Here is a 21,131-nt window from a genome sequence, read left to right on the forward strand (position 1 = left end):
GGGTCAATGCGGACGAAGGCGCAAGAGAAACTCGCCAACACTAACCCTATAGAAACCCGCTCAGTTGCTGCCAATAAAAGCTAGCCAAGGGTAAAAAATATAATGTTAGTTATATCATATAAAATCCAAGTTTTAAGTACAAGCTTACACCAGGAATCCCAACAAGGACCAGCAGAAGAGAATTCATCTCCTCCAGCCATATAATAACTATAATAACCACACGCTACTCAATAGGATTCATCATTGAGGCAGCACATCAAACGCATCAATGAGCGGTAAGTTCCCCAACTCAGTAACCTTCATGACAAATGCCTAGGCTGCAGCTGCATAACAAAATAATAAACATGTTTCGCGTGTGATGACTTCCTCAGGGAAATGAGCTGACTTAAGCGGAAGCCATTAGGCATGATATACTGGATTAAGAACCAAGCATCACATCAAAAGTTTCAATGTGGGAAAAGTTTCCTTAGTAATCATGACAAAAAGCCTAAACTGCAGCAACCTAACAAAATAATAAAGAGGGACATGTTTCGCACATGATGACTTCCTCAGGGGGAAATTACCTTACTTGTCTGCTGCTGCATGCGCTGACGTAAAGGAGTATTATAAATTGTTAAGTCTGCAGACTTAAGAATCCCCTTAAGCAGCGCTGTGCTGACTGAGGCTGCTGGAGCCCTGTGAGTAGAGGACCAAGGGAGCTGCACTATGGAACTGTTTGAGGAGAGGAATGAGGGTCTGCACAATGGACTCTTGCACAGATAGGAATGAAGACCCAGAATTCAGTGTGAGTGGTCAGAGGATGTATTTATTTGATGTAACTTGAAAGGGGCTGTGTGGAGAAGGAGGGATGATGAGGGGCTGTGTGGAGGAGAGATGATGAGGGGGCTGTGTGGAGAAGGAGGGATGATGAGGGGGCTGTGTGGAGAAGGAGAGATGATGAGGGGGCTGTGTGGAGAAGGAGGTATGATGAGGGGGCTTGTGTGGAGAAGGAGGGATGATGAGGGGGCTGTGTGGAGAAGGAGGGATGATGAGGGGCTGTGTGGAGGAGGGATGATGAGGGGGCTGTGTGGAGGAGGGATGATGAGGGGCTGTGTGGAGAAGGAGGGATGATGAGGGGGCTGTATGGAGGAGGGATGAGGGGCTGTGTGGAGAAGGAGGGATGATGAGGGGGCTGTGTGGAGGAGGGATGATGAGGGGCTGTGTGGAGAAGGAGGAATGATGAGGGGGCTGTGTGGAGAAGGAGGGATGATGAGGGGCTGTGTGGAGAAGGAGGGATGATGAGGGGCTCTGTGGAGGAGGGATGCTGAAGGAGCTGTGGAGAAGGAGGGATGATGAGGGGCTGTATGGAGAAGGAGGGATGATGAGGGGGCTGTGTGGAAAAGGAGGGATGATGAGGGGGCTGTGTGGAGAAGGAGGGATGACGAGGGGCTGTGTGGAGAAGGAGGGATGATGAGGGGGCTGTGGAGAAGGATGATGAGGGGCTGTGTGGAGAAGGAGGGATGATGAGGGGGCTGTATGGAGAAGGAGGGATGATGAGGGGGCTGTGTGGAGAAGGAGGGATGATGAGGGGGCTGTGTGGAGGAGGGATGACGAGGGGCTGTGTGGAGGAGGGATGCTGAAAGGGCTGTGGAGGAGGGATGATGAGGGGCTGTGTGGAGAAGGAGGGATGATGAGGGGCTGTGTGGAGAAAGAGGGACGATGAGGGGCTGTGTGGAGAAGGAGGGATAATGAGCTTTGTGGAAAAGGGGGGGTGATGAGGGGGCTGTGTGGAAAAGGGGGGATGATGACCTTTGTGGAAAAAGAGATGATCCGGGGCTGTGTGGAGAAGAGGGGGGAGTGAGAAAAAGCCAATTGGTGAGTTCACTGCCTCTGCACCGTGGGACTTTCTCACTGCGCTAGTGGGGATCTCACCAAGGTCACCGCAGTTCAGGGGCTTGGCTGGGAACACAGCCTCAATGACTTGCCATAACCTCGATGAGGTTAGCCGACCCCAGTGACCAGAGGTAAACTTTATACCTCCGATCACAGCTGCGGGCTCGCATCATTTGACAGCGTGTGAACATCAGCTGTCTGACTGGTGGTAATGATTTTACCGCCGATCAGAAGCAGTGTTTGCCGCTCTGTCTTGCATCTGACAGAGTGGTAAACACTGGATGTATTGGCCCCCCATTCAAATGAATAGGGTCCAGGTACTGTTCTGGTACTCGAACCTGGACTCATTTTTAACTGTTCGGCCGGACCCGAACATCTAGGGGTCCGCTCATCTCTAATCCTGTGTCTAGTGTGTGACTGGTGTATGTATGGTGCGTGAGTGTCATGTGGCTAGCGTGTGACTGGTGTGTATGTGTCGTGTCTATTGTGTGTATGTGGCACATGGCTAAATAATAAAATCTTTCTGTGCTTATAGAATATCATTGTTCTAGGCAGCACTTGTCTTGTTTACACAAAATTATCTGCTGCCGATAAGGGTGCTTAACTAGATGGAAACTTGGGGTACCGTCACACATTGAAATTTCCATCGCTACAACGTTACGATTCGTGACGTTCTAGCGATATCGTTACGATATCGCGGTGTCTGACACGCTACTGCGATCAGACACCCTGCTGAGAATCGTACGTCGTAGCAGATCGTTTGGAACTTTCTTTCGTCGCTTGATCACCCGCTGACATCGCTGGATCGTTGTGTGTGACAGCGATCCAGCGATGTCTTCGCTTGTAACCAGGGTAAACATCGGGTAACTAAGCGCAGGGCCGCGCTTAGTAACCCGATGTTTACCCTGGTTACAAGCGTAAACGTAAAAAAACAAACCGTACATACTCACCCGTCGGTGTCCTTCAGGTCCCTTGCCGTCTGCTTCCTGCTCTGAGTGCCGGCCGGAAAGTGAGAGCAGAGCGCAGCGGTGCTGCGCTCTGCTCTCACTGTACGGCTGCACTCAGAGCAGGAAGCAGACTGCAAGGGACCTGAAGGACACCGACGGGTGAGTATGTACTGTTTGTTTTTTTACTTTTACGCTGGTAACCAGGGTAAACATCGGGTTACTAAGCGCGGCCCTGCGCTTAGTTACCCGATGTTTACCCTGGTTACCCGGGGACTTCGGCATCGCTCCAGCGCCGTGATTGCAACGTGTGACCGCAGTCTACGACGCTGGAGCGATGATTATACGACGCTGCGACGTCACGAATCGTGCCGTCGCAGCGATGAAAATTTCAATGTGTGACGGTACCCTAAGGCTACTTTCACACTTCCATCTTCAAAATCTGCACAGGATCCGTCAAGACGTTGAAATGATGGATCCTGTGCAGATTGTGGAAAACGTGTGCACTGGGCCCGTCTTTCTGACGGACTCGTCGAGGCTGTGTGCACCTGTTGTGTATGCGTCTTCGCAGCGGTTTTCCACTGCAAAAACGCATACACAACACAAACCAGGTTAAAAAAAAATAAAAAAATCGCAGTGTTCTCACCTACTGGCGTTCCCGCTCAGTGATGCTCCCGGCAGCTAGCGTTCCTAGTAATACACTGCAAAATATCGTGAGAAGTCGCAATGTATTACTAGGAACGCTAGCTGCCGGGAGCATTGGTGACGCTGCGCGGGAACGCCGGTAGGTGAGATTACTGCGATTTTTTATTTTTTTAATTATTTTTAACATTATATCTTGTTACTATTGATGCTGCATAGGCAGCATCAATAGTAAAAAGAGAGCAAGCGAGAGAGAATTTCCCTGACGGGAAATTCTTCCACGCATGATCTCTTTGAAAAGACGGGACCAGTTGCTGGATTCCTGCTTTTCACAGGCAGCGACGCATCCTGCGCCCATAGGCTTCCAGTGACGGGCAGCGCAGGATGTGTCGCTGACCGATTTTCCGACGTGCAGAAAAAACGTTCCTCTAAACGTTTTCTCTGTCCAACGGACCGTTTTTTTATGCAGGATCCAGTGAAAGAGGGAAGACTCTGCAGCTAGTACCCCTTAAGCATGGTGGGCCCTTAGAATGATTTTCTCTGGTGGGCCCAAACTACTCCAGTCCGACGCTGCCCTTAGCACACACATTGTGCGCTGTGAGGATTCACAGGTTTCTGAACTGGGAACAGTGGTGATGTATTCATTATGTATACTCATACTTATATGTCATATAACGGCCCTCGTCTATGATTCCCCTCGCTGCCTCACAATACCCATCCCCTGCTGTATTATATCCTGTGCCTCATTATATTCATGTTCTGTGTTATACATTTAAAGGAAATCTGTCAGGTCATTTTTGGAACCCATACTAATAGCATCCTGATATCGGGCTTGGGCAGCATTTCATGATACGTAGCTTTTAATGCTATACGTTGCCCAGTTCTGTTGCTTTAAGCCTCCGAAAATGTATAGTCATGCACCAGCAATTCAAGAGTATGTAAATAGGAAATGATTATTCAGGTCTTCCCAGCCCATAATCCCACCCATAACCCCGCCCACCCCGCCGCATCGGTGGCAGTGATTTACTCAGACTAACATGCTTGAAACAAAGTTGTTTACCCACAATTTGGAAACGTGGCAACAATTTTGTCAGTGCCACTTTGGGGTTTTGTGTGAAGCTATTTCCAATTTGCCTTTTTTCCTCTGTTTTTTTGCATTCTAATACAAAAAAGGTTCTAATAGGAAATAATCATGTGTAACAAAACATGTCATTGTAATAATTGCCTGTGAGAAATACTTTATTTTCTGGAACAATTTTAAGGGTGTCAACACTTTTGGCCATGACTGTGTCCCATCCCATGCCGTGTTATATCCTGTGCCGCACTATATACCTGTATCCCGCTTCCTGTGCCGCACTATATACCTACAGTACAGACCAAAAGTGTGGACACACCTTCTCATTTAAAGATTTTTCTGTATTTCCATGGCTATGAAAATTGTATGCAGCGCCCCCACTGCCGCAGGGCCGAGGGGTACCCGGTACCGGGCCTCTGAGTCTCTGCTCTGGGGTTGTCACGGTGGCTAGACCCGCTCCGTGACCCTGCTGAGGGGCGCCCAATGAAAGGTGTGGGGTGTATTGATGATGTTATGATGGTGCGGTGCAGATCACAGTAAATAACGAGGACACCAGGTTGCGCAGGCTTCAGGCGTTGTACTTTTGGCGCATTAGTTTGTTCTGTGTCTTTTCGGTTTTTCCAATGTAGGATCAGGCATCGCTTATATTGTTCCCAATTGAGCACAGCAAGGGTGAGGCTTTCCTCCCGAGCTCCATCTGGCCCGGTCCAGGGGGTGTCCCACTGGAGGATCACACCTTCTGGGCTCACATCTATGGGTTCCCCCATCGTGGTCGGTAGTGGAGGTACCAGCAGCCCCGCCGAGAGGAAACGGTCATTGTTGGGTTGAGGAGCGGTCACGGGAGCGGGATCGGTCAGGGGAGCAGGATCGGTCACGGGAGGAGGTGCGTCTTCCATACCTGCGCCTGATGTGATTCCACCGATGTCGATCCGCTCCGCTGACAAGGACACTGGAATCGGCTGCAGCCCGGACTGCGGTTCCTCCGAGGTGGCCTCTTGATGTGGTTCCGCCCTCCATGGCTCCGTGGTTAGGATAGGTAGGCTCAGCTCCTCCGCCGGCGGCTCCAAGGAGTTCAGATCCTTCAGCTGCGGTGGACGCGAGTCCGCCTCTGGTGGGTGAGGGCAAGCCGGGATCACTTCGCCGTCGCTCGGGCACTTGCTGCTCATCGTCGCTGTCCGGCATTCGGCGGCACCGCATACACCTGGCTCCGCCATTTCTCCAAGGTCAAGCTCCCTCTTCGCCTCGTTCCCGCCGTTCCAAATCAGGGGGTGGTTCTCCTCTGCTTCTGGGCAGGTCATCATCTCGCAGCAGAAGTCGGAGGGGGCGGTCACTGCTTTTGGCGCCGCTTTGGTAGTCTCCTCCCATGGCACGCCCTTCTTCTCCCCCTGCGCTCCCTGTGGCGCTGCAATGGCGGCGGGTTTTGGCGGGAACCTTTGGCGGCAGCGGCAATGCACAGTCTTTGCACTAAGTCACAGTCCAAGCACAACAAATCACAGTCCCAAGGCACATATGACCTGATTCTTCAGGCTTAAGCAGATCCTGCTCATGACGCCAAGTTGCAGCGCCCCCACTGCCGCAGGGCCGAGGGGTACCCGGTACCGGGCCTCTGAGTCTCTGCTCTGGGGTTGTCACGGTGGCTAGACCCGGTCCGTGACCCTGCTGAGGGGCGCCCAATGAAAGGTGTGGGGTGTATTGATGATGTTATGATGGTGCGGTGCAGATCACAGTAAATAACGAGGACACCAGGTTGCAGTCTCTTTACCTCTTTACTGAAGGCTTCAGGATCCTCAGTCCGGAATACGGTTAACCAGGCTGCGCAAGTCCGGACGGTCCGATGGCACCTCCAGAGTTCCCTTTGCAGGTGGAAATCTGTGCCTACCTTCTAGCGCTTGTGTGTTGTAGTCCTCCCCTGCTGTGCTTACGGGATAGTCCCCACAACTGTTGTATCTGTTTCTGAAGTTCCCTCACAACTCGATTATGATGTTCTTCTTCGTCCCCAGATCATATGGCTAGGACGCACCCGTATGACAGGTAGGCTCGGAGCTCTTCCGGGACCCTAGTGTCGCCCCTCTCCAGTTGTTGCCCCCTATGACTTCTTAGGTGATTTTAGTGAGACAGCCCGCCTATAACTGACTGTCCTGCCATAGGTTTGAAGTAAGGCCTGGAGCTCAATACTTCCTTGGCGTTCCGGCCACCGGCTACGCGCCTCAGTAGGATGTTGCCTTGTCTTACAGCACGACTCCTACTGGTGTTTCTCCTTGTTGCGTTGATCTCGTTTCTCACTCAGCACAATAAACCTCGCTTCTTGTCCTTTCTTAGGGCACCGCCGCTATCTCGTGCAGGCACGGTCCCGTAACGTTCTCTCTGTTCGCTAGGCCTCTGTCAGGATCCCACCCCTGACAGGGACCCCCCTGAGTCTCTCCCCGCAACACCCTCTGCCACAGGATGTTGCCTGTTCGATTCCCAGTCAGCTTCTCTCTAACTTCCTGTCTAGCCCCCAGTTTTACCAGACTGTGAGGAGTGGCCTAATACATAGTACCCTTAGCTCCCCCTGGAGGCCAGACTGTGAAATGTATTGGTGTCTGTGATACCTGGTCAGGTGAACTCCTTCAGTGCCATCAGACGTACCATAGCCCCCCTTAGCGGCGGAGCATCAGTACTGCAACGACCAGGACTCTGGGGCGCTGCATGTACATTCACACTGAAGGCATCAAAACTATGAATTAACACATGTGGAATTATATACTTAATAAAAAAGTGTGAAACAACTGAAAATATGTCGTATATTCTAAGTTCTTCAAAGAAGCCACCTTTTGCTCTGAGGACTGCTTTACACACTCTTGGCATTCTCTTGATGAGCTTCAATAGGTAGTCACTGGGAATGGTCTTCCAACAATCTTGAAGGAGTTCCCAGAGATGCTTAGCACTTGTTGGCCCTTTTGCCTTCACTCTGCGGTCCAGCTCACCCCAAACCATCTCGATTGAGTTCAGGTCTGGTGACTGTGGAGACCAGGTCATCTGGCGTAGCACCCCATCACTCTCCTTCTTGGTTAAATAGCCCTTACACAGCCTGGAGGTGTGTTTGGGTCATTGTCCTGTTGAAAAATAAATGATTGTCCAACTAAATGCAAACCGGATGGAATAGCATGCTGCTGCAAGATGCTGTGGTAGCCATGCTGGTCAGTATGCCTTCAATTTTGAATAAATCCCCAACAGTGTCACCACAAAGCAGCCCCACACCATCACACCTCCTCCTCCATGCTTCTCGGTGGGAACCAGGCATGTAGAGTCCATCTGTTCACCTTTTCTGCGTCGCACAAAGACACGGTGGTTGAAACCAAAGATCTCAAATTTGGACTCATCAAACCAAAGCACAGATTTCCACTGGTCTAATGTCCATTCCTTGTGTTCTTTAGCCCATACAAGTCTCTTCTGCTTGTTGCCTTTCCTTAGCAGTGGTTTCCTAGCAGCTATTTTACCATGAAGGCATGCTGCACAAAGTCTCCTCTTAACAGTTGTTGTAGAGATGTGTCTGCTGCTAGAACTCTGTGTGGCATTGACCTGGTCTCTAATCTGAGGTGCTGTTAACCTGCGATTTCTGAGGCTGGTGACTCGGATAAACATATCCTCAGAAGCAGAGGTGACTCTTGGTCTTCCTTTCCTGGGGCGGTCCTTATGTGAGCCAGTTTCTTTGTAGCGCTTGATGGTTTTTGCAACTGCACTTGGGGACACTTTCAAAGTTTTCCCAATTTTTCGGACTGACTGACCTTCATTTCTTAGAGTAATGATGGCCACTTGTTTTTCTTTACTTAGCTGCTTTTTTCTTGCCATAATACAAATTCTAACAGTCTATTCAGTAGGACTATCAGCTGGGTATCCACCAGACTTCTGCACAACACAACTGATGGTCCCAACCCCATTTATAAGGCAAGAAATCCCACTTATTAAACCTGACAGGGCACACCTGTGAAGTGAAAACCATTTCCGATGACTACTCTTGAAGCTCATCAAGAAAATGCCAAGAGTGTGCAAAACAGTCATCAAAGTGAAAGGTGGCTACTTTGAAGAACCTAGAATATAAGATAGAATTTCAGTTGTTTCACACTTTTTTGTTAAGTATATCATTCCACATGTGTTAATTCATAGTTTTGATGCCTTCAATTTGAATTTACAATTTTCGTAGTCATGAAAATACAGAAAAGTCTTTAAATGAGAAGGTGTGTCCCAACTTTTGGTCTGTACTGTATATCCCGCACTATATTCCTATATCGGCTCCCCTGTGCCTCACTATATACCTATATCCCGCTCCCTGTGCCTCACTATATACCTATATCCCGATCCCTGTGCAGTACTATATACCTATATCCCGATCCCCCGCTGTACTATATACCTATATCCCACTTCCTGTGCCTCACTATATACCTATATCCCGCTCCCTGTGCCATACTATATACCTATATCCCGATCCCCTGCCGTACTATATACCTATATCCCGCTCCCTGTGCCTCACTATATACCTATACCCCTCTCCCTGTGCCGTACTATATACCTATATCCCGCTCCCTGTGCCTCACTATATACCTATATCCCGATCCCTCGCCGTACTATATACCTATATCTGCACCCCTGTGCCGTACTATATACCTATATCCCGATCCCCCGCCATACTATATACCTATATCCCGCTCCCTGTGCATCTTTGGATGGTGATCTCCTCCGCCACTGTGCCCTCAGTATCACTCTATAACATTCCTCTATGGTCGATCTGCAGACGCCCAGTTAAGTGGCTCCAGAGCTGCGCTCCACTGCATCTTACACTCTTGTTGATCCAGCAGTAGCCATTAAGCCTTTTTTAAGCTAACTCTCACGTGTCCTCCTGAATTAAAGTGGTTCAACACTGCAGGTAAAAAAAGCAACTTAAGCAAGTCTTGGAATTCCTGAGTGTAGGTGCAGCACTCGCAAAACCTGTAGGTCTGAGAGATGCCAGAGAGCGCAGGGAGGGGAGCAGGCTGCAGACACGGGCTTTCATGTGTTCCCTAAGACTGCCATGAATGGAACATGCAGGACGCACAAAATCTGCACCCACGACTCAGACCGCGGGCAGATCCACGTAGACCACAAAGGGGAGGCCGAAACACTGGGGTGGGCCATAAATTATAATTATTATTATTTATTATTATTATTTATTGTTATAGCGCCATTTATTCCATGGCGCTTTACATGTGAGGAGGGGTATACATAATAAAAACAAGTACAATAATCTTAAACAATACAAGTCATAACTGGTACAGGAGGAGTGAGGACCCTGCCCGCGAAGGCTCACAATCTACAAGGGATGGGTGAGAATACAGTAGGTGATGATAGAGCTGGTCATGCAGCAGTTTGGTTGATCGGTGGTTACTGCAGGTTGTAGGCTTGACGGAAGAGGTGGGTCTTCAGGTTCTTTTTGAAGGTTTCGATGGTAGGCGAGAGTCTTATGTGTTGTGGTAGAGGGTTCCAGAGTAGGGGTGATATGCGAGAGAAATCTTGTATGCAATTGTGGGAAGAGGAGATAAGAGGGCAGTAGAGAAGGAGATCTTGTGAGGATCGGAGGTTGCGTGTAGGTAAGTACCGGGAGACGAGGTCACAGATGTATGGAGGAGACAGGTTGTGGATGGCTTTGTATGTCATGGTTAGGGTTTTGTACTGGAGTCTCTGGGCAACGGGGAGCCAGTGGAGGGATTGACAGAGGGGAGAGGCCGGGGAATAGCGGGGGGACAGGTGGATTAGTCGGGCAGCAGAGTTTAGAATAGATTGGAGGGGTGCGAGAGTGTTCGAGGGGAGGCCACAGAGCAGGAGGTTGCAGTAGTCAAGGCGAGAGATGATGAGGGCATGGACTAGGGTTTTTGCAGATTCTTGGTTGAGGAATGAACGGATTCGTGAAATATTTTTGAGTTGAAGTCGGCAGGAAGTGGAAAGGGCTTGGATATGTGGTTTGAAGGAGAGATCAGCGTCAAGGATTACCCCGAGGCAGCGAGCTTGTGGGACTGGGGAGAGTGGGCAGCCATTTACTGTAATGGTTAGGTTCGTTAGGGGGGTCGCGTGAGATGGGGGAAAGATGATGAATTCTGTTTTGTCCATGTTAAGTTTCAGAAATCTAGCGGAGAAGAAGGATGAAATAGTGGACAGACATTGAGGGATTCTGGTTAGTAGGGAGGTGATATCTGGTCCAGAGATGTAGATCTGTGTGTCATCAGCATAGAGGTGATACTGAAAGCCATGAGATTCTATGAGCTGTCCCAGGCCAAAGGTGTAAATGGAGAAGAGCAGGGGCCCAAGGACTGAACCTTGCGGGACTCCGACAGATAGGGGGCGAGGTCAGGAGGTGGTGTGTGAGTGGGAGACGCTGAATGTCCAGTCTGTTAGGTATGATGAGATCCAGGATAGGGCCAAGTCTGTGATGCCAAGGGATGAGAGGGTCTGTAATAATAGGGAATGGTCCACTGTGTCAAAGGCAGCCAACAGGTCGAGGAGGAGAACAGAGTAGTGTCGCTTGCTCTTGGCGGTTAAGAGGTCGTTGGTGACCTTAGTTAGGGCAGTTTCAGTGGAGTGGTGTGACCGGAAGCCAGATTGTAAGCGGTCAGAGAGGGAGCAAGAAGAGAGATGGGAGGACAGTTCAAGGTAGACGTGTTGTTCCAGTAGTTTGGAGGCATAAGGGAGAAGTGATATAGGGCGATAGCTAGATACAGAGGATGGGTCAAGAGAGGGCTTTTTGAGGATAGGTGTGATGGAGGCATGTTTAAAGCTTGAGGGGAAAACACCAGTTATTAGTGATAGGTTGAAGAGATGGGTTAGGGTTGGGATGAAGACTGTGGTGAGGTTTGGGATGAGGTGGGATGGGAGTGGGTCAAGTGCACAGGTGGTGAGATGCGATCTTGAGAGTAGAGTGGAGAGTTGATCTTCTGTAATGGTGGAGAAGTTGGTTTTGGAGGTGGAGGGCTGGGAAGTCGGGAGGAAGGGCTCTGGGGCTTGTTGACCAAAACAGTCTCTGATGCTATCAATCTTCTGCTTGAAAAATGAGGCAAAGTCTTCAGCTGAGATAAGTGGGGAGGGAGGAGGTGCTGGGGGACGGAGGAGAGAATTGAAGGTGTTGAATAACTGTTTAGGGTTGTGAGACAGGGAGGATATGAGAGATGAGAAGTAGGTTTGTTTAGCTGTGGCGAGTGTGGTCTTGAAAGTAGTGAGGGACTGTTTGAATGCGATGAAGTGGTCGTTGGAGTGGGATCTTTTCCATTTGCGCTCAGCAGCCCTGGAAGCTCGCCTCAGTTCTTTGGTCAGGCTGGTGTGCCAGGGCTGTCTGTTGATTTTGCGAGCTTTGGTATGTGTAAGTGGGGCAGCAGATTCCAAAGCTACAGCTATTGTGGTGTTATATACAGCGGCAGCGTCATCCGCATTGTGTATGGAACTTATGTCTGTGAGAGGGAGGAGGGATTCCGAGAATGAATGTAGGTCAAGATGTTTAAGATTTCTGCGAGGATGTGAAAGTTTGTGGGGTGGAGATTGTAGACATGGAGTGGAGAGAGATGAGAATGTGAGAAGGTTGTGGTCAGAGAGTGGAAGAGGTGAGTTAGAGAGGTTAGACAGGGAGCAGAGGCGGGTGAAGATGAGGTGCAGTGTGTGACCATCTTTGTGAGTGGCTGCAGAAGACCATTGAGTGAGGCCGAAGGAGGAAGTGAGAGATAGAAGTTTAGTGGCAGCTGAGAGGGAAGTGTCAATGGGGATGTTGAAATCGCCCATGATGATAGTGGGGATGTGCGCAGAAAGGAAATGAAGTAGCCAGGTGGTGAAGTGGTCAAAGAAGGTGGTGGCTGGTCCTGGGGGGCGGTAAATGGCAGCCAGTTGGAGGTTGGAGGGGGAGTAGATGCGCACAGAGTGCACCTCAAAGGAAGGGAGGGTAACAGAGGGTGGCAGTGGGATTGGGGTGAAGGAGCAGTTATCTGACAGGAGAAAACCAACTCCTCCGCCATGTTTGCTGCTGGGGCGGGGTGTGTGAGAAAGGTGGAAGCCACCGTAAGAGAGTGCAGCAGGGGAGGCTGTGTCAGAAGGGGTGAGCCAGGTTTCGGTGATGGCGAGGAAGGAGAGTTTGGTAGTAACAAAGAGATCATGGATGTAGGAAAGCTTGTTACAGACAGAGCGAGCGTTCCACAGAGCTCCTGTTAGTGGGACTGGGGAAGTGGGGGCTGGGTGAATGGGTATAAGGTTAGAGAGGTTACGGAAGTTTGTGATGGAGCGTGGATGGGAGGTAGAAATGACTGTGGGAATATGGTGAGGAGGACCAGGATTTGTAGAGATATTACCAGCAGTGAGAAGGAGCAGAGATAGTGTTAGCAGGTGGGAGCAGGAGAGGGCATGAGGGGGCTGCCTGTGCTTTGAGACAGAGGATTGTATGTTGAGGAACAGTTCAGAGGAGGAGGTGAGATGGATGGGGAGGATAGAAGAGGAGATGAACAGTTCCTTACTTGGTGTGGGGAATGGGGGAGGTAGCAGAAAGTGAAAGATGGGTGAAAGTGAAAATAAACAGAAACATTGTTTGCAGTGACTGGCCAGTTACCTTCAGTTCCCTTCAGGTTCAATTCAGGTTTTAATTCTAATGTAATCCACACTTTTAGAACACACTTCTAGCTAATATAACTCTAGAACTAACTGCTCAATGGCCTTTCTAAATCTATGGCGGACAATATTGTAGTAGCACCAAGTACCATGGCAACATTTCTATACGTTTTTCACCACTGTCCTGTATATTTGAATGGACTGTTATTTACAGAAATATTTAAATAGTACTGCTATAGAGCACCCATATAATACCGCCACAAAGCACCCAAGAAGCACCACAGAGCAGTCATGTAACACCGCCACAAGCACCCATGTAGTACAACCAGAGTACCCAAATAATACTGCCACAGAGTACCCATGTAACACCAACACAGAACACCTATGTAACACCAGAGTACCCACATAAATCCACCATATAGCACCCATGTAACACCACCAAACCCCACATAACATGACAGCAGAGCAACCCAAGTAACCCCACCACAGACCACCCAGGTAGTACCACCAGAGTACCCAAATAATACTGCCACAGAGTAGCCATGCAGCACCAACCTGAGTACCATGTAACGCCACCACAGAGCCCACATAACACGGAAATAGAGCACCCACGTAACACGGCCCACAAAGCACCCACGTAACACGGCCACAAAGCACCCACGTAACATGACCCACAAAGCACTCACGTTACACGGCCACACCCATGTAGTACCACCACAAAGTAAACTAGTACTACCCATGTAACACCAACACAGACCACCCATTTAACAGTGCCACAGAGAACCCACGTATTACCGCCAGCACATACCCATGTAACACTGCCACAGAGAAACCACGTAATACCAAAGTACTCATATTACAGCGCCACAGAGCACCCACATAATACTGACAGAGCATCCACATAATGCCACCTCAGAGCACCCACGTTGTACCACCACAGACCACACAAGAAACGTCTCCACAAAGCACCCATGTAATACTGCCACATAGTATTCCAATAAAAGCATTGTACCGTAGCACTCATACGCAGCCTCCAATTCCAGCTCTCGTTCCCCTTGTGCGGTTCCTACAGGATGAGGCTCATTTGACCTCAGTCATCAGAACTGTGTGACAGAAACACTGTCTTTTTAGCAATCAATCAAGGCTTAACGTTCAGTTTACCAGAGCAACCAATCAGAGCTCTGCTTTCATTTTACCTCAGGCGGGTCTCTGCTGAGGGAAGTCATGCTGAGTTCCACATTCTCTAACACTACCGGTATAGTTTCCTTCACACGTTCTTATTTTTCTCATTTTTTCAGTGATGTCTGTTATAATTGCGTTTACCAGTCACAGATCACGTGATTCTCTAATATTATGTTGTCAAAAACACAACAAAAATGCCGACAACAAACACAATACATGCACTCTACGGGAGAAAACGTCACAAAAGACACTGAATAAAGCAGAACTTCAGGGCCCTAATTATTTGAAAAAAGCTACAAACACAAAAAAATGCAGTGTACATTGTAAGAGGGTTAGAGGGGATCTGTCACTTGTCATAAATAAGTAATTATTTTTACCTGGTGTAAAAGCCGCTTTTTTCCTGAATCCTGCGATGTTTTTCTTTTGTTCCTGCGCCTCTCTATTCTAGAGATATGGCCTCTATTTCTGTTAGCCAACTGGGCATGGCTCTGAAGAACACACCCACTAAGAGTTTATGAGCACACTCACTTACTAGCAAGGTTAGATTTATATACAAGAAAGAGGAGGCCATATCTCAGGAACGGAGAGGCGCAGGAACAAAAGAAAAACAGCACCGGACTCAGGAGAATAGCAGCATTCAAACTAGGTAATAACATTACATGTTTCTGTCATGTGACCGGTCCCCTTTAAGTAACATTTTCTTAACCCTGTGTGCACTTTTTAAGCATTTCCCAACCCAAATAAAAATGCAACACCTGCAATGAAGACCAGAACCTGAGGGAACCATCAGAGGACCAGGCGGGGAGCTGCTGCGGTGAGGAGAGTATAACATTTTTTTTATTTTTTTTAACTTCTATGTTTATTGTTCTCTGGGATTCGTAGAAAGCCTAAAGCATAAAAAGGTGCAATCATTTCACATTCAATAAATCCAATGCCAATTAAATCTCCTGGTCAAAATTGATCAAATTGACAAATGCTAATTTTGGTAGATTGTCTCATTACTAGTTCCATATAATAATGCTATAAACATCCTACTAACAGTACCATACAGAAAAATCATCATTGGCACCCAAATTGCAGTAGTATACAGGCACAACATTACATCACTACAACAATAGTGTCATAATGTGCACTAATAATGGCGCCATATGGTGCCACATAAAATAAGTCACATACAGTGCGCCGGCTGCTTGCACATGGCAACACAATGATCATTTTAAGTCCACACTGCTGAATAACAATACTAATCCAATGGAAAAACACATGTGGGTGTCTTTTAGCCTTGTAACAAAACCAATATCCTCTGTGTGTTCACATCCTAGCAGCTGATGATACGGATATTCTGAGCAAAAAAAACCCACCGTTAATTGCAAAGAGCAGAGGAAGAGGAAGTTGGAGCAGATTGAATTATTCATTGCTCAGATCTTGGATATTGGCTCCATGTAACAATTAGACAATGGAGAGAAAGTTTTATATCTGTGCACTGAAGGGCGGCTGTATGCGCCAAAAATGCGTAAATCCATAGTAAATATTTATATGGCACTGTGATAGGCAGGGGGTGCACGGAGGGTGAGAGTGTCCACATAAAGACGGTCACTCCTGTAAGCAAGGTCTGTTACTGGGCGAGCGCCCTACTCACCCAAAAGACTAAGATGCATCGTATATAGAAAAGAATCTGGAGACACAACTTATCCATTGATTTCCAGTTTCTCATTCACTCCCATTGACACGCACACGCACTTTATAACATCTAGCCCCTCTGATCTTGGTGCATGAGGTCCGACCTCATTGTGTCACGGTTCCACCCCTCAGCGTGTCTGGGATGCAGTTACTGACAGCTCAGCCATCCAATCTGGTATAGGGGTGTGCTGAAGCTGTCAGTACTTTGATTGACAGCTTGGCCTTGGACTTCGTTCTGACCATCCGCCTGTTTTACCCCTTCAGCTCTGATCAGTTATCCTCCCGGTACTCTGACCTTGGAACGTTACCTGACTACACTTTTGTTTCTTCTTTCTGTTTATGACGCACCCTCCTGGCTTCTGACCTTGGACTCCTTGACCACTCTGACTCATGGCTTGGTCGTGAGAAGTGACTAACGTTACATTACGTCTGGCCAGGGTCTAAGGTAACGTTCACATTTGCGTTGTTGGGCGCAGCGTCGTCGACGGATACCGACGCATGCGTCATGCGCCCCTATCTTTAACATGGGGGGCGCATGGACATGTGCCGGTATGCGTTGTAATGCGTTTTACGATGCATGCGTCATATTGACGCACAAGACAGGGTGCAGAGGACGCTACTTGTAGCGTTTTCCCTGCGCCGAAACTCCTGATCTTTACTATCTTATGACAACGCATGCGTCGCAAAATGCTGCGTTGTGTACATGCGTTGTTGGTTGCGTCGCCGACGCTGCGCCCAACAACGCAAATGTGAACGTAGCCTTAGAATGTGAAACTGATGCTTTATCTTGTAGTTTAGATTCAATTTGTCCTCTAGAACCTCCATTATTCCTCAGGATATTGTGGTGTCTATGGTGACTTCGGAGCTGGAAGAGGAGATTCGTGAAGCCCAGTCGTTGGCTCCTTCCACATCCTCAGCGTTTAAATTATTTGTGCCTGTGTACCTAAGATTACGGGTGTTACAGGAATTTTGTTTTATGTGGTCATCCTGTGGTTACTGCCACAAGGTAAGCCATTGCTAGACTTTTTTGGTGGCCATCCATACATAAGGATATTAAAGATTTTGTATCTGCTTGTGTAGTCTGCGCACGTGCCAAAGTCATTCATAGCTGGTTGGCTGGGGAATTGGCTCCATTGCCTATTCCAGAAAGACCATGGACTCATTTGTCCATGGATTTCATTACTGATTTGCCTCTGTCTGATGAGAAGACTGCTATTTGGGTGGTAGTTGATCGAGTCAGCAAACAAGCTCATTTTGTTCCTTTGTCAGGATTACCTAATGCAGAGACACTCTCCAGGTTGCTCATCTCTCATATTGTAAGATTACATGGGATCATTCTGAACATTGTGTCTGATAGGGGAGTACAATTTGTGTCTAAATTTTGGAGAGGTTTTTGCAATAAACTAGGGATTGATTTTTATCTGCTTATCACCCTGAAACCAATGATCAGACTGAGAGGACAAATCAATATTTGGAACAGATTTTAAGTGCTTTGTGGCAGCTTGGCACTGGTCTTCGTTTTTACCTCTCGCTGAGTTTGCTTTCAATGGTCGAGTAAATCAATCTACTGGAACCTCGCCATTCTTCTGTAATTATGGTTTTCATCCCCATTTTGGCGAGTTTTCTAGGATTAGTTCTGAATGTCCCGGGGTGGAGGTCGCCGTGCAGAGACTTGGGGATGTCTGGAGGGAGGTTCAAAAGAATATTGAGATTGCCCAAATTTGCCAAAAACTAAAGGCAGATAGAAGATGGTGGGTCATATTTTTTAAGATTGGGGATAAGGTTTGGTTGTCTTCTAGAAACATTAAACAAAAAGTGCAGTCGGCGTAGTTGGGTCCAAAGTTCACTGGTCCATGTGAGATCCTGGAAGTGGTCAATCCTGTGGCATTTAGGTTAAAGCTTCCTCCATCCCTTCGCATCCCTAACATATTCCATAAATCCCAATTAAAGGAGTATATCCATTCTGCATTGTCTCCCTCATCCCCGCCTCCTCCACTTTCAGTGGAGGGTGGCCTGGAGTATGAGGTTCAGAGGGTTGTGGATTCTCGGAGGGTCTGTAATTCCCTCCAGTACCTCATCCACTGGAGGGGATATGGACCAGAGGAGAAATCCTGGGTCCCTGCTTGAGACGTGAAGGACGATCGGTTAGTTAGGGCCTTCCATCTAAAATTTCCTGGGAAGCCTGGGGTCCGGTGCCCCCCTTAGAAGAGGCGTACTGTCACGGTTCCACCCCTCAGGGTGTCTGGTATGCAGTTACTGATAGCTTGGCCATCCAATCTGGTACAGGGGTGTGCTGAGCTGTCAGTGTGTTGATTGACAGCTCGACTATCCAATCTGAGACTGTGAGGGTCGGCTGTCTCCATGTGTTTATTATTCCAGTTAATGGCCATGCTTCTTAACTGAGCTGTTTCTCCCAGAACACTGCCAGATGTACATTCACCTTGAGAGGTTTGAGGTGTGTGCTGTGCTATCCTGTGCCTTGAGTTCTGTTTGCTTGATCTGTTGCCTGACCTCATTGCCTCCAACCCCCAGTGTATAACATCCGGCCTCTCGGACCCTGGTGCATGAGGTCCAACCCCATTGCCTCCCCACCAGTGTGTAACATCCGGACCCTCGGACCCTGGTGCATGAGGTCCGACCTCATTCCCCCTCAGTGTATAACATCTGGCCCCTCGGACCCTGGTGCATGAGGTCCAACCCCACTGCCCCCCCACCAGTGTATAACATCCGGCTCCACGGACCCTGGTGCATGAGGTCCAATTCCATTGCCACCCCCATTGTATAACACACTGCCCACCGCCATGCCATCTGCTGTTACTAACAGATCGGCCGATGGTGCAGAGCTCACCGATATGAGCACGCTCCTGTAATAGGAGCCACCAGGGTAACAAGTCCGTCCATGACACTTCTTCCTCCATCACCTGTGAGTGATATTATAGAGAAAAGGAAGGAACCGCAGCAACTCAGCCACGATGGGGAGACCAGAGGGCAGAAAAGTCTCCACTGCTCTGCTGACTCCATAACTGCAGAGTCCAGACCTCCTCTGGTATCAGCACCAACACTGCGCCCCGCTGGAAGCTTCATGCAGCTGTACATCACCCAGCACAATGCTGAGAGTCGGATAGAGTGGTGTAAAGCCTCCACCACTGGACTCTGGAGTAGACGTGTTCTGTGCAGTGACGGATAGCACTTCTCTAAAATCTTGTATAAATCCCTCCCGACTCAATATTAATGTGTAAGGATGTGGGACGGGTGGTCAGAAAGGCTCTGGGATGCAAAGGGCTCACATACTTTTTTCCATATAGTGTATGTATAAAGTGATTGGCGTTCATATTGAACAGACATATATCACCCCTTTAATCGCCAGTCGCGCCATCATCATGAATAGCCAGATTGTCTCATTACAGATATTTTTATGCAGAGTTTGGCTCGGATCCCAACTTGAGGTGGTGATTCGTTTCCCCACAGCTCATGAAAAACAAACTATTCAGGCACCACACTCCCCCGGAGCTGCAAGCAAAAAATACCCTCCTGTACCAGATGAAATCTGGATTTTTGTGGGATTTCATTTTGGCAAAGTGCAGACCGGTGAAAAACACATTCACACCCATAGAACAAACAGCGACCTGTTTGCAGGATGTGGCAAGCTTTCCCCGCCGTAACGTGAAATTATAATCTGTTTGCAAACGTTACGGAAATATTGGACTTCATTTCTTAACTCTTCAGATGCCAGGGTTCGGGCGGCTTTTTATTTCTTTCTAAAAAAAAAATATTAATTCCTTATCGTTTTGTTTTCTGGTGTTTTGCGAACCCCAATAAATGGTGATCAGAAGATCAAAAGCAATAAAGAAAACGCCACTTCCCCTGGTACCCACAGTTACCGCTGCTACCTCTGGAGTCCCCGCAGAGCCACGAGTAACCATCTATGATCACAATAGTCTTTGTTCTCCACCACAATTTGGGGCAGGGACCCCTTTAAGAAAACCGTTAACATTTGTGGTCAATGTGAAGTGAAAGGTTTTGGTTTATCAAATACAGATTAGATTCAGGTCGGCTGAACTCACCAACCAACTAAAGTGTCTGGGGGGCTCCCGACTGTATCAAGGAAAAGAAGGATCGGGCATGCTAAATTTTCAGTGTCTGATCACAACCAGAAAGGGGAGTCTGGAGGGGACATGAAGGTCAGAGAAAGGCAGAGGAGTCTGGTAGAGATGAGATGGAGAAGTCTGGAGGAGACAGAGTGGTCTAAAGGGAACTGATGGGGACATAGGGGTCTGGGTGGGCAGAAGGGTCAAAAGACAGATGAGTCTGGAGGGGACAGAGAGGTCTAGAGGAGATACGTTAAGTCTGGAGGTGATAAAGGGGTCTGGAAGGGGCAGAAGAGTCTGGACGGGAACAGAAGGATCTGGATGGGGCAGAAGGATCTGGATGGGGCAGAAGTGTCTGGACGGGGGGCAGAAGGGTCTGAACAGGGCAGAGGAGTCTGGAGGTGTCTGAATAGATAGAGGGGTCTGGAGGGCATAGAGGGGTCTCAAAGGGACAGAGGAGTATAGAGTATGGAGGAGACAAAGTTTAGAGGGAGGCAGAGAAGTCTGGAGGGGACAAAGGGATCAGGAGAGGACAGAAGAGTCTGGAGTGGACACATATAAAAATATGCAGGAAATGACGGGCTTTTGCTCCTGCATATTTAATTGCAGAAACTCTGTGTATATATACATACATATATATATATATATATATATATATATATATATATATATATATATATTTCTTTTTTCACTATATATATTTCACTTTTCGCATTGCAGACGGTGACATTTGTAACACAAATTGACTTTTCCAATCCGCATTCCAGTGAATTGATGCTGAAGATTTTCTTTGCAGCGTGCAGTTCAGAATGCTGCTGCTGTAATACCCAGACCATTTACCACTCACAACTCCACAGCTGAAAATCTGCTCCACGGGAGCAGACCCTTCAGGGGATATGTGTCGGAGATAATGAAATCCCATTCACATCGAGAGATAATTAAATACGGATTTATCTGAGGAGTTTTCATCCTACCTGCTGATGGGTTCCTATTAATGAACATACACATTTACACATATAACCAATACTTCTAATATGGGATCTCTCTTTTATAGAGCTA

The 21,131-nt window shown here is 48.2% G+C and overlaps 1 protein-coding gene across 4 annotated transcripts in view; it reads right to left on the reverse strand.

The window, feature by feature from the left end:
- Positions 1-21,131, reverse strand: part of LBHD2 (LBH domain containing 2) — a 90,902-nt gene that overhangs the window by 48,387 nt on the left and 21,384 nt on the right. Inside the window, exon 1 of one of the 4 annotated variants that reach the window (XM_077251556.1) lies at positions 14,135-14,254. The exons of 2 other annotated variants lie outside the window; for them this stretch is intronic. The gene's annotated coding sequence lies outside the window, so the exon portion shown is untranslated. Of the gene's footprint in view, positions 1-14,134; positions 14,255-21,131 lie in introns of those variants that run through there. One more of the 4 variants, XM_077251643.1, reaches the window with a different exon arrangement.

The sequence above is a fragment of the Ranitomeya variabilis genome, chromosome 1 (assembly GCF_051348905.1).
Source record: "Ranitomeya variabilis isolate aRanVar5 chromosome 1, aRanVar5.hap1, whole genome shotgun sequence".
In the NCBI taxonomy this organism is placed as follows: domain Eukaryota; kingdom Metazoa; phylum Chordata; class Amphibia; order Anura; family Dendrobatidae; genus Ranitomeya; species Ranitomeya variabilis.